This window comes from Cupressus sempervirens, chromosome 3 (assembly GCF_028749045.1).
Source record: "Cupressus sempervirens isolate cs-2001-9-10 chromosome 3, ASM2874904v1, whole genome shotgun sequence".
In the NCBI taxonomy this organism is placed as follows: Eukaryota; Viridiplantae; Streptophyta; class Pinopsida; order Cupressales; family Cupressaceae; genus Cupressus; species Cupressus sempervirens.
The window spans coordinates 654,739,671-654,751,331 of NC_143120.1; the positions used below are offsets into that span (position 1 = coordinate 654,739,671).

The 11,661-nt window shown below is 33.3% G+C and overlaps 1 pseudogene; it reads right to left on the minus strand.

The window, feature by feature from the left end:
- Positions 1 to 4,911: 4,911 nt before the first annotated feature.
- On the minus strand, positions 4,912 to 7,773 carry LOC149568394 (glucan endo-1,3-beta-glucosidase-like; annotated as a pseudogene).
- Between the last annotated feature and the right edge of the window lie 3,888 nt (positions 7,774 to 11,661).

Genomic DNA, 11,661 nt, shown 5'->3' on the forward strand with positions numbered 1-11,661 from the left:
TCAAGTTTGTAGTCATGCCTTTTGGTTTGATTAATGCACCTACCACTTTTCAGTCCACTATGAATAAGGTCTTCCACCATCAGTTGAGGAAATTTGTGCTAGTGTTCTTTGATGATATTTTGATCTATAACAGGACATGGTAGGAACATTTAGAGCACTTGGAGACAATATTAAGCATTTTATAGAGTGAGTCCTTGTATGCCAAGGAGTCCAAATGTGATTTGGGGATGACATAATTGTTATATCTTGGACACATCATTCATGTGGAAGGAGTGTGAATGGATCCTAAAAAGATCCATGATGTTGTTGATTGGCCACCACCAGAGAACCTTACATAGTTAAGAGGGTTCCTTGGTCTATGTGGATTCTATCGCAGGTTTGTGAGTGGCTACTCATGACATGTAGCACCCATGATAGATTTGTTGAAGAAAGGGGCATTTGTGTGGACTCGAGAGGCACAAGAGTGTTTTATGCAGTTCAAGGAAATAATGACTACATGCCCAGTATTAGCATTACCTAATTTTACAAAGCCATTTGAGCTTCAATGTGATGCTTCTAGAGAGGGAGTTAGTGTTGTACTCATGCAGGACAAGAATTCTATAGCTTATGAGAGTAGGAAACTCAGAGGGGCTGAGAGATCATTAAACATATATGATAAGGAGATGTTGGCCATCATGCATGCCTTGGCCAAATTCAGATAGTATCTTGTGGGCAGAAAATTTTGTATTAAAACTAATCATAATAGTTTGAAGCACTTTTTGGGACAACGAGACCTAAATGATCGTCAGCAAAAGTGGGTGAGTAAGTTACAGGCATATGATTTTGATATCACATATGTTAAGGGGACACAGAATATTGTTGCAGATGCTTTATCTTGTAGGCCACTCCTCACTTCTATGATTTAGATATCAGAGGATTGGCGACACTTGATTGTAGCAGAATATGCCAAAGACACGTGGGCCTCTCCTATAGTGGAGGGGACAAAAATTGAGACAAGATACACTCTCATAGATGATTTGATCATTTACAAGAAAAGGATTTACTTAGTCCTAGGATCGAAAGTGAAGCAGTTGATTTTGAGAGCATTCCATAATTCACCTACAATAAGCCATCCTGGGTATTTCAAGACTTACAGGTTAGTACAGGAATGATTCACTTGGAAGGGACTTAAGGCTGATGTTTTGTAATATGTGCATGACTGTCATGTTTTCCAACAGAACAAACAAGAGCACACTTATCCAGCAGGGCTCCTACAACCACTTCCTATTCCTGACAGGAAGTGGGAGTGCATCTCTATGGATTTTATTATGAGCTTTCCCAGGGCCCAGGGGTGTGATCGTATCTATTTGGTGGTGGATAGCTTGACAAAATATGCTCACTTCTTCCCTATTGCTACTACATACTCAACAACTCAGGTGGCAGAGGTCTTCTTCAGGGAGATTTTTAGATTACACGGTTTGCCTCAGAGCATTGTGAGTGATAGGGACAACCGCTTCATGAGTCACTTTTGGCAGGAGATATTTCGGTTGTGTGGCACTGAGCTTACACCTAGTACCAATTATCACCCATAGATTGATGGTCAAACAGAGATTGTAAACAAATGGGTGGAAGGGTATTTGAGGAATTATGTGGTAGATCAACAACGAGCTTGGGTCAGATGGATATATATCTATGAGTATTGTTACAATACTACATATCATATGACTATACAAATGACACCCTTCATGGCACTTTACGATTATGAGGCACCTAGTTTCTTAGATTTGTTGTTGGGAGACAGTCAAGTACCCCATGCAGGTGAACTATTACAGGAAAGTAAGGATATAGTTGCTACTCTCAGAGACAACATTGCTAGAGCTCAGAACCAAAAAAAATAGTATGTAGACAAGAAGAGGACTGAGCATAGTTTTGAGATAAATGATATGGTTTACCTCATGTTGCAGCCATATAAGTAGTCCACTCTCAAGAAGCGTGGTATAGAGAAACTCAAGCCACGCTATTATGGACCATTCAAGATCATCAAACAAGTTGCTGAGGTGGCTTATGAGTTGGAGCTTCCCGCAGATAGTAAAGTGCACAATGTGTTTCATGTATCATGCCTCAAAAAGGCATTGGGTCAAAATGTGATGCCTTCTATAGTATTACCTCCCTTGGATGATGAGGGGGAATTGATCTTAGTGCTAGAATCAATTCTAGATAGTAGAGAGAAGCATCTTTGAAGGAGAGTAATCTGAGAGTATCTAGTTAAGTGAAAAGATTTACCTATTGAAGATGCTATTTGGGAGGGAGAAGTGATTTTGTAGCATCCAGCATTAAGATTGCTTGAGGCCAAGCAATTTTAGGAGGGGCGGACTTGTAATGTCTCATTTTTTTGGATGAGTTAATTATAAAGTTATCAATTTAAAAAAAAAAATATTACAAGGCAACTTTATAAATAAAATAAAATAAAAATCTTCTAGAGGTTGCTGGAAGAAGCGAAGAAAAATTAAAAAGGAGGCCGAGCTATCAAGGAAAAAAGAATAAATAGGCATTGATGGCTCATTTCCTATCATCGAGATTTATTATTGATTTTTTCTTATTTGCGTTGTGGAGCCTAGGGTTTCTACAAGTAGTCACAATTGGCCATTGAGAATGAAACTCTCAATTGGTACACAATTTTGAGGGTGTGAGGGATCACTTGAATTATTGCAACTGTGGGAAGGATATTTCAATCCTTTCACTTGTGCTTAATTGCTGATTTGGAGTTTCAAGTGGAGATGCACTTTCACCATATCATCTTTAGCAGTCAGTCTCCAGTATTTGATTAATCCAGGTTCTCATTTCAATTTGTAGTTGTAATAAGTTCTCAATTGTATACAGCCAGTTAGGGCTGTCTATAATGTGCCAGGTCATAATGTTTTAGTGCTGAAAATTGACATATCATTTGTAAGAATATTTGGTTTTCATTGAATGAATACATTAGCACTATTATTTCCTTATTTCAGAAATATACTTTAGCCGTGTATTAAATTTAGGGTTTTTTTTAGTGGCCTATTGGAAAGGGTCATTACAGACAATTATTGTTTCTAATACTCAACATTTTGTTGATGCTTGATCTATACTATGCTTGACACTTATAGGTTTGAACTTCTTAGTAGGTGTGGAACTCAAATTTTATAGAAAATACTCGATGACCACATACTTCCTCAGCTCCTTAGAGCTCAATGTATACAAGTTTATATACATGACTCGACCTATACAGAGTAGCTTATTCATGGTAATGACTATCTAACTCTATATAGTAAATGACTAAGTGTTTGACACTCATAGACAACAATAGATAGAGATACCAAAAATCTCCACCTTTGACATTGGTGGCAAAAATACTTTGTCTTCATTGCATCATTACAAATACAATATGATAAAAGTACTCCCTCTAAGTCTTATGACTTAGTTCAAATGTAAAAACTTCAAATTGTGACTCATGTTGAATGAATAATGAATAAATAATGTACAAATGAATACTTATCCACATACTCAAAATAGTTTGATATTACAGTGTCATAACCTATTTTCCTTCTAAACTCTACACTTTTGAACTCTGCACTTTATTTCCCATTCATTTGTCAATTCTTCCTTAATTGCTGCATGACAATCATTCCCCCTTATTTTTGACACTTATGTCATGACTTATGGGGTTGAATGGGTTTAAGCAAACCATATTTATCGAGGAATGGTTGATGAACTTGGGTGATCATAGAAAGTGCATGATCCAAAATGGTTTGTGCTACCTCCAAAATGTGATTTTATAATTGTAACTATGCTGCTAAATCAATTAAGATATCAACCATTGAAAGGTTGTGATATTCTTTGATAAGATCATGTGCTGATTACATTTCCCTTTGCTTGAAATCTAAATGAGGTATTAACATAACTTGTATAGATATCAATTTGGATCTCATGTTGATGTCAGCTGCTTGAAGCTCAACCAATTTGACTTGAGGATTCTATTACTTATTATAGTATTCAATAATAGATTCTATTGACTGCAAAATAACATTGCTAGATCTCTACATCTCATCTTGAATCAGTTGAATTTGTGCTTGAATGTCATTTGCAAATCTTGACACATTTGACAAAATGTTGTACTCTCTATATAAGTTCAGTCATATTTTGTGCACGCTCTTGTAATTGAGCTTTTTTCTTGACAATCATTGTAGAAACTTTATCCACAACCTTATTCTCAAATCTTCTCACTGACCAATCCATGAGCTTCTCATTGTATTCTATATGCAATATTTACTTTTTCAACAATATTCACAAGTTGGGTAATTACTGGGGCTTTGTATCAAAATTTTGAATATCAAAAGCTTCAAAAAAATGTTTTTAACATCATATAACACTTTCTTTTATTTATTATCTCTCCTTAGTTCTTCTTGCTTCTTCTGCTTTTCCAAAATTTCTTGTAACAATTTTTTTTGCTCTAATGTAAGATTTCCAAAATATAATTGTGGTATTTCAGTTACTTCATCACTACTACATTTGGACTCGTTTTGTGATGGCAAGCCATCACAATTGCAATAGAATCATAGATTGGCTCCCATTGGACTTTTGTTGTTACAAATTTCTACAACAAGGGAATCCATCTTAATGGAAACAAATGACACTATCATAACTTGGAAGAAGGGAGGGACAATAGTTCATTTTCATGATGTCATAATTGTGATAGTACACCATCATAATTAGTACAGTTTAAACTTTTAGTCAGTCTTTACAATTGTGACAATGACGTTGTACAAGTGATGGTTATCTTTAGGATCTTTCCATCATAGTTATGATGCTTTTACAAAATATGTTGTGTGCAAGGGATGGATAGCCAGTAGAACAAACCGTCGTAATTGTGATGGCTAGTCAAATTATTAAAAAAAAATATTACTTGATATAGTTGTTGTAAATTTTTTCATTGGCTACATTTGTACCACCATCATCATTCCCATAGGAAAGCCTACCACTTTTAGCAACAACAATAGGAAAGTTTGAGTGACCCAAGGCTTCCATGGCATAAATGAGAGAATCTACACTTGCATCAAACGAAATCTTGTAACCCAATTAATTGGGGGTCTCTTCTTGGAAGAGGGCATAAGGGAGAGGAATGTATTTGGGATTAGAGGAATAGGAAAAATAGGGGCACAGATTTTCCATAAATGGGCACTTTGTTTGTAAAAGGAAGTCTAAGATGGAGTGCATGACTAAGGTTATTTTAGGGCTAAAGGTTCCTAAAGGAGGATACAAATTATTAAGGAAAGACATGGGTATTATTGTAGAGACCTTGATTTGGTTGTGTAAGTTGATGGCTTGGAGTGAATTGTAGATGTTTTTCATTGTATGGAAGAGATTGGATGTGTAGGGTGTATCAAGCAATATGTCATTCTCCAATGAGATTTTTTTTATGAGGGTCTTGGGGTATTGGGGTAAAATGTTGTCTATAACCCACTACCTTGTAGTGGCTTGGCTTGATGCAATGTTAGGGAGCTCCTCATTTGGTACTCCCACTATTACTTGTATGCCTTTATTTTGGAATGCATTGAGAGTCTTCTAATCAACATCATATATTCTCACTTTTCCAATTCTATTAGAGGTGTACATACCTTCCACTTCCTCTGGAGATGGTAAGTTGTCACCCAACCTTCTATAGCATACTCCTATGGACTCTCCTCCTACTCATACACCTACAAGATTACATTAGAACCAATTAGCTATGAGAGTGGATGAGATAGCAACTATGGGTGTGACAATAGGGAAAGACTAGTCTCCCATGGGTGAAGAATAGATGGGCCCAAGACACTCTCACCATTTGAACCTAGAGGGGGAATCAAACCCGAGACCGTGAGGGTGACTAACAACTTCAAGCCTATTAGTCAATCGTAACCTTTATTTTTGGGTATTGGAATTAAGGAAGGAAAAAAAATATTCTAATATAGAAGAGGAAGAAAGGTACATTAAAAAAGGTTCCAAATTCTCTTCCATCCCCATATCAAATTAGGTATGTCATATAGAGATCATTTGTTCTTATAGATATGGTCCATTAAGAATTTACTTTTTATTCTTTGGTATATTTATTCCAGGATAATCTCTACCACCATACAAATTCTCCTTGTAAGAATTACCATAAAAGTAGATCTAAAAATTGGGCTAAAATTTTAAAAATCCCATCCTTGGGCCTTAGATGCATTATGATTGTTGGAATGAGTAATTGTGTCGGAAGAGAAAGGATATCACTTCTCTTGGTTGGATTAAATTTTTTGAAATGTCTTTTGATTTGAAATAAATAATATAGCCCATTTAGGCCAACTTTAATTCCTATTAAACTTGAGGGACTAGATATCTGTACATGTGGTTACTTAGCCAAAGGCAACTTATAATTGGGATGCATGATTACTCAAAATGTTGTAATCTACTATATCAATAGAGAAATGATGATATATTGTTTTAAAAAAATAATACACACTCATTTTTGTATTCTTAGGATTTCTTATTAGTTTTAGATTAGTTCAAATTCTAATTTAAACAAGATATAAATTAAAACTGTGAAACTATACTCAAGAGAAAGAATAGAACCAATAAATAGGACTGGTTGTTCGAAGAACAAGATATATAATTTCTACATATGAACTTGATCATTTATTCAACAGCTCGAAACAATATCTAAAACTAAATTGAGTATCTTTTTACTAGGTATACATACAATTTTCTTATGCATAAAGCTAATAATAATATAGAAAACTAAAAACTAAGGCAAAATAGTACAACATGGGCTTTATTACAAAAGCTCAACATTATTCTTATTATTATTATAATATATAAATCATGATTCATCTGATATCCTACAAAGCAAAGAGATTAAGAAAAAAAATCCAATTGCAAGAAGTTCTAACAATGTAGAACACCACAAAAAATGCAGCCTTTCAAAGAAAAATAGGGATATCAATGAATCAATTTTTGACATGGATTCTTTAGTTCTACCTAAAAATTAGGTAGATTCCCAATTCAAAGTAGGTGGGCTACCCAATAAACTACCTAAAATTTCTAGATTTATTAAGAAAAGCATTTAATTATCTTTATTTTTTAATCAAACCTTCATGAATGATATCAAAATGTCTACAACCATGTAAATTCCCTTATATGGTACTATAAAGCCAAATCAAATGTAATTCAATACTAACCTATAAAGCTATTAGCATTTCATATATTTTTGAATTATATTAACTCACTATTGACTTCCCCCTTACCTTTGGGAATGCTTCTTACTAGAGGCAATGGATAACCCTCATGACCAGGTGATGTGGAAATTTAAGAATTATGAATTGCAATGGCTAAATAAACATAATAATTGATCATCATTTTGTGAAGAAATGGGAAGATTTATAAAAAAAAATTAGTCAACTTGGATGTGTCATTACAACTATCCCAATATGATAATAAATGATGATATGTAATGTAAAATATTGATTTCTATCTTTATGACTACTCATGACACAAAAAAACACATATGTTTCAAAAACTCAACTATATTTTCGTGGAAACTATAATTGACTGAACCAAACCAACACATATTCATTAAAATATGTAGTTATTCACCTTAGAATTAATGTTTATGAAACCAAAACCAAAATTAATCATGTAGAGATCCTCACCATAAATATCCAAGTCTGTGCAAAGGAAGAGTATGAACATCATAGAAAAAAGATAATGGATTGACTTATTGTCCCTGAAATTTACATAACATCTCTACATCTTGAAGATAAATTGTTATTAGAGTAGATGACTCATTGAATTTAAGGAAGCATCCTTTCTATCTCATACATCAACTCAAGGAGATTATTGATATTGTTGATTTTGGTGCTCTTTATTGTCCTTATATAGTGAATGACATGGATGGTTTGATACAATTTGATGGGGAGAGGCTTTGGAGTGTGAAAAGGGTCTAGCTACTCAACAATATTCTTGTGTTCTATACATGACACATGTGAAGGATGGTGAGATTAAAAATTACTACATTGACTATGTTTCCCCACTAAAATTTGTGAAATAATGCACTTATATTATTATTGATATATGTCCCCTCTTAGAAAATTTGGGATTCAAGAGCTCATTATTTTGGATATTTATAATAGAGACTCAATAATCACATGAGTTTTATATAGTGTTTTTTTTAATCATAAGAATGTAGTATTTATTATGATAGTGAGGATTGTGTTGATCTTTGATGATATATAAAATAGGAGTAGATGTATTGTATTCAATTTTACTAACAACCATTTGTTTTAATTTTTACTAATTCTTTTACAAAATCTAAACTTCTTAGAGAATAAAATTATTTTTCTTTAAAAATATTCATACTCATGTGGACAAGTGTGACAAAATATAACAAAAAAAGGTTCTAGGCCCGCAAAAATACAAACCTAATTAAAGATCTCTAATAAAAATGGAAACTTGTATTTTTAGCTCCACCTAATGTTGTATGCATATGAATTGAGATTGCATATTAAACTATGGCCTCCTTTTGCATTGCTTGAACCCAAGAGATTGACATAGTTAGTTGTCATGCATTCATAGGTCAATGTTGAGCTTCACTTGGTTTTGAGAATAGTTTAATAATCTCTACTAATCAGGGCCAACCACGTGAACATGCAAGCTCATTTTGCCTCACCCGCTCCCTCCCACCGCTATCTAAATTCCCTCTTAACATCCAAAATTTATTCATTCTATTAATAAAATGTAACATTCATGAATTATCACATGATAACATTCATAATCACAAATTTTTCATTAGAACATTCACATTAACATTAAAACATAAGATTCATTAGAACATTCACATGAACATTCAATAGAACATAATTAAAATATCTAGACATAAACATTAATCATTATCAATAAGTTTCATAAATGAGAATCATTTCTTTTTTTGTCCTTCCCTATATTGTTGTAGAGGCATATCCATGTCATCATTGACATTTCTTCTCACCCATGAACATGATTTGTTTGTCCTTTGCAAAGGTGGGCCCTCTGCAATAACAAATAAAAGGGTTAAATTAAAAAAAATTGAGACATTAAAGACTTTAAAGGACATTGTAGCGCTCTTTACCTTGTCCAATCACATCATCTTTGATGATGACTTGAACCTCAACAACTCATTAGGAACAACCTTGACATTACTGCAACTGCAATACAAGATATTTTTTTAATCCCAACACATATTATAGTTAAATTTTTACTACTACACCAAATTCAATTTAAAATGTTTACTTGTATTAATAATTCATAAATAAAAAATTGAATAAAAAATATATACCTTTAGTACTACAATGCACATTCAAATCAAAGCCTCTATGGTGCTCAGCCGGTGTATCACGATTGGTAGGTTGCAATCCAATGTAAATAATTAGTGCATTTATCAACAATATATACATATAAATTTACAAGATAAATGCTGAGAAATGTTAATAATTCATTTGAATACATATAAGTATATTTACTTTAAAGTTTTAAACAAATATATAATCATTTTTTTCCTTAAAACAAATATAAAAAATTATATTTTTGGAACTTAATATAAAATAGAATAATTGATAAAGTATTCAATTTGAAATAAAAATCAATTGACTTATTTACCTCATCGATAGATCTAGTAGAAGAACCTTGCGCACTCATTTCTCGGAGTCATTCATCTAGAAATGTATAGCCTTGTCTGTAGGCTAATTCCTTGTCCTCTTCAGAAGTTTTTTAAAAAAATTTCCAAGGCCTACTTTTTTGCTTGGTATCATGAATTGTTTTTGTAATCAATTTCATCAAGAAATTCCTATACTCATCAAACACCTGCTTTCTTAAACTTTTGGAATGACGAGATTTCATCTTTGGACCACACATTGGACATGCAAATTTTATTTTTGTTTGAAGACCTAGAAGATAACAATATAAGTGGATTAAATATGTTAGTTTTTAGAATTTTTATTATTGCATACAACTATACTTGAGCATAGCATACCACAAAAATGTGTCAACCCTAGGGCATCATGAATTGTCCACACAAGCATTGCATGGAATTGGAATTATTTTTGTCCAACTAGTCTAGAGATATCATACATAGTGAAACCATTCCATAACACTAACAACTTGTCTAGAAGAGGCACAATATATACATTCATATCTTTCACTTGGTACTTACCAAGCTGAATGAACAACATTAGATAATTATTATGGTCATTTCACTCCAAGACTTATAATTACATGTAGATAACAATAAAATAATAAAATACTTGGAACAATCATTTTCAAAATAATGTGCTCACTCTTTATTGACATCCATGAAGGAAGGTTATTATTGATAACAAAAAAAGAATACACCGAGTAAACATAATCTCATCTCTCCAGAGGGATTGACACAATCAGTTGCCAGAGAAAGCTTGAGATTTTGAGGTCACTTTTCCTCTATGTCCATAAATGGTGAATCATTGGTAGGAATTTGAATAATGTCATCTTGACTTCTATTTTGTGCATGGTAATCCATAAATTGTGCCAAGCTACTGCGCCTAAGTAATCGTTTACAACATGGAATAATGGGGATGTAATGAAGAACCTTGTGAGGTACCTTTTTGTTACTTGATCATCTTGATATCTACTCATATGGCATTTGGGGCATTCTATTGCATTTTCATGTTCTTTATGATAAATAACATGATCTTCAAGACAAGCATCTATTGCTTGATACTCCATTCCAATATGTTTCATAGTGGCACACAATTCTCAGTAGGAGCGAGGGAGAATATTTGATGGTGGTAACAAAAAGTCACCTATCAATCTACAAAAAAAATATAAGTCAATAGTATAAACAACCTTAATGGTACATCTTTCACCTCTTATAGACTATAAGGATGTATATGAAAAACCTTAGCATATGTGACATTGTTATGTTGGATAAACCATTTTAACCTTCAAATTCACCAACAATAATAAAATAGAGAGATGAGTTTATCGGGATCCTTCGTGAAGGGACATGTTTGCGTTCTCAAGTACGGGTATATCATGGATGACCTTAATGTCATCCTCATCATAATCATCATCGTAATTAGCAACATCAGCAACACCAATACAAAATATGTCATGGATCAATGCATTCATACCATCATCTTCAAATGTGTTATTTGGTGCATGATCGTCATCTTCCATGGGATCATGATCTTCTCTTTCAATACTCACACCTCCATGTTCCTCTATATTCATATCTCCATGTTCCTCCAAGATATGGTGGTCCATATCATGTACCACCCTGGGGAGACCAACCTACATAAAAATGATGATAATAAAGCCCCCCTTCAATGTGATAATTAAACCCCTATTCCATGGTTCATATGTATATTAATTATGAAAACAATATAACAAAAAAATTATCAATGGATGATCTAATCAAACCCCCCTTCAGTGTGACCATTCTCCCTATATGTCTCTCAACTATTTTGATTTTGATTCTTCTTGTCTTTAAGCTGTGACAACTCTTGCAAGGACAATAACATTTTTCATCACCTTCTCTTTAAAAGTTAGACAACAATCTAGTGATTTTCTCCCTATTTTGATCAAATTCCCTTGTATTATTTGACATGATCCTACTTTATGGGAACAAAT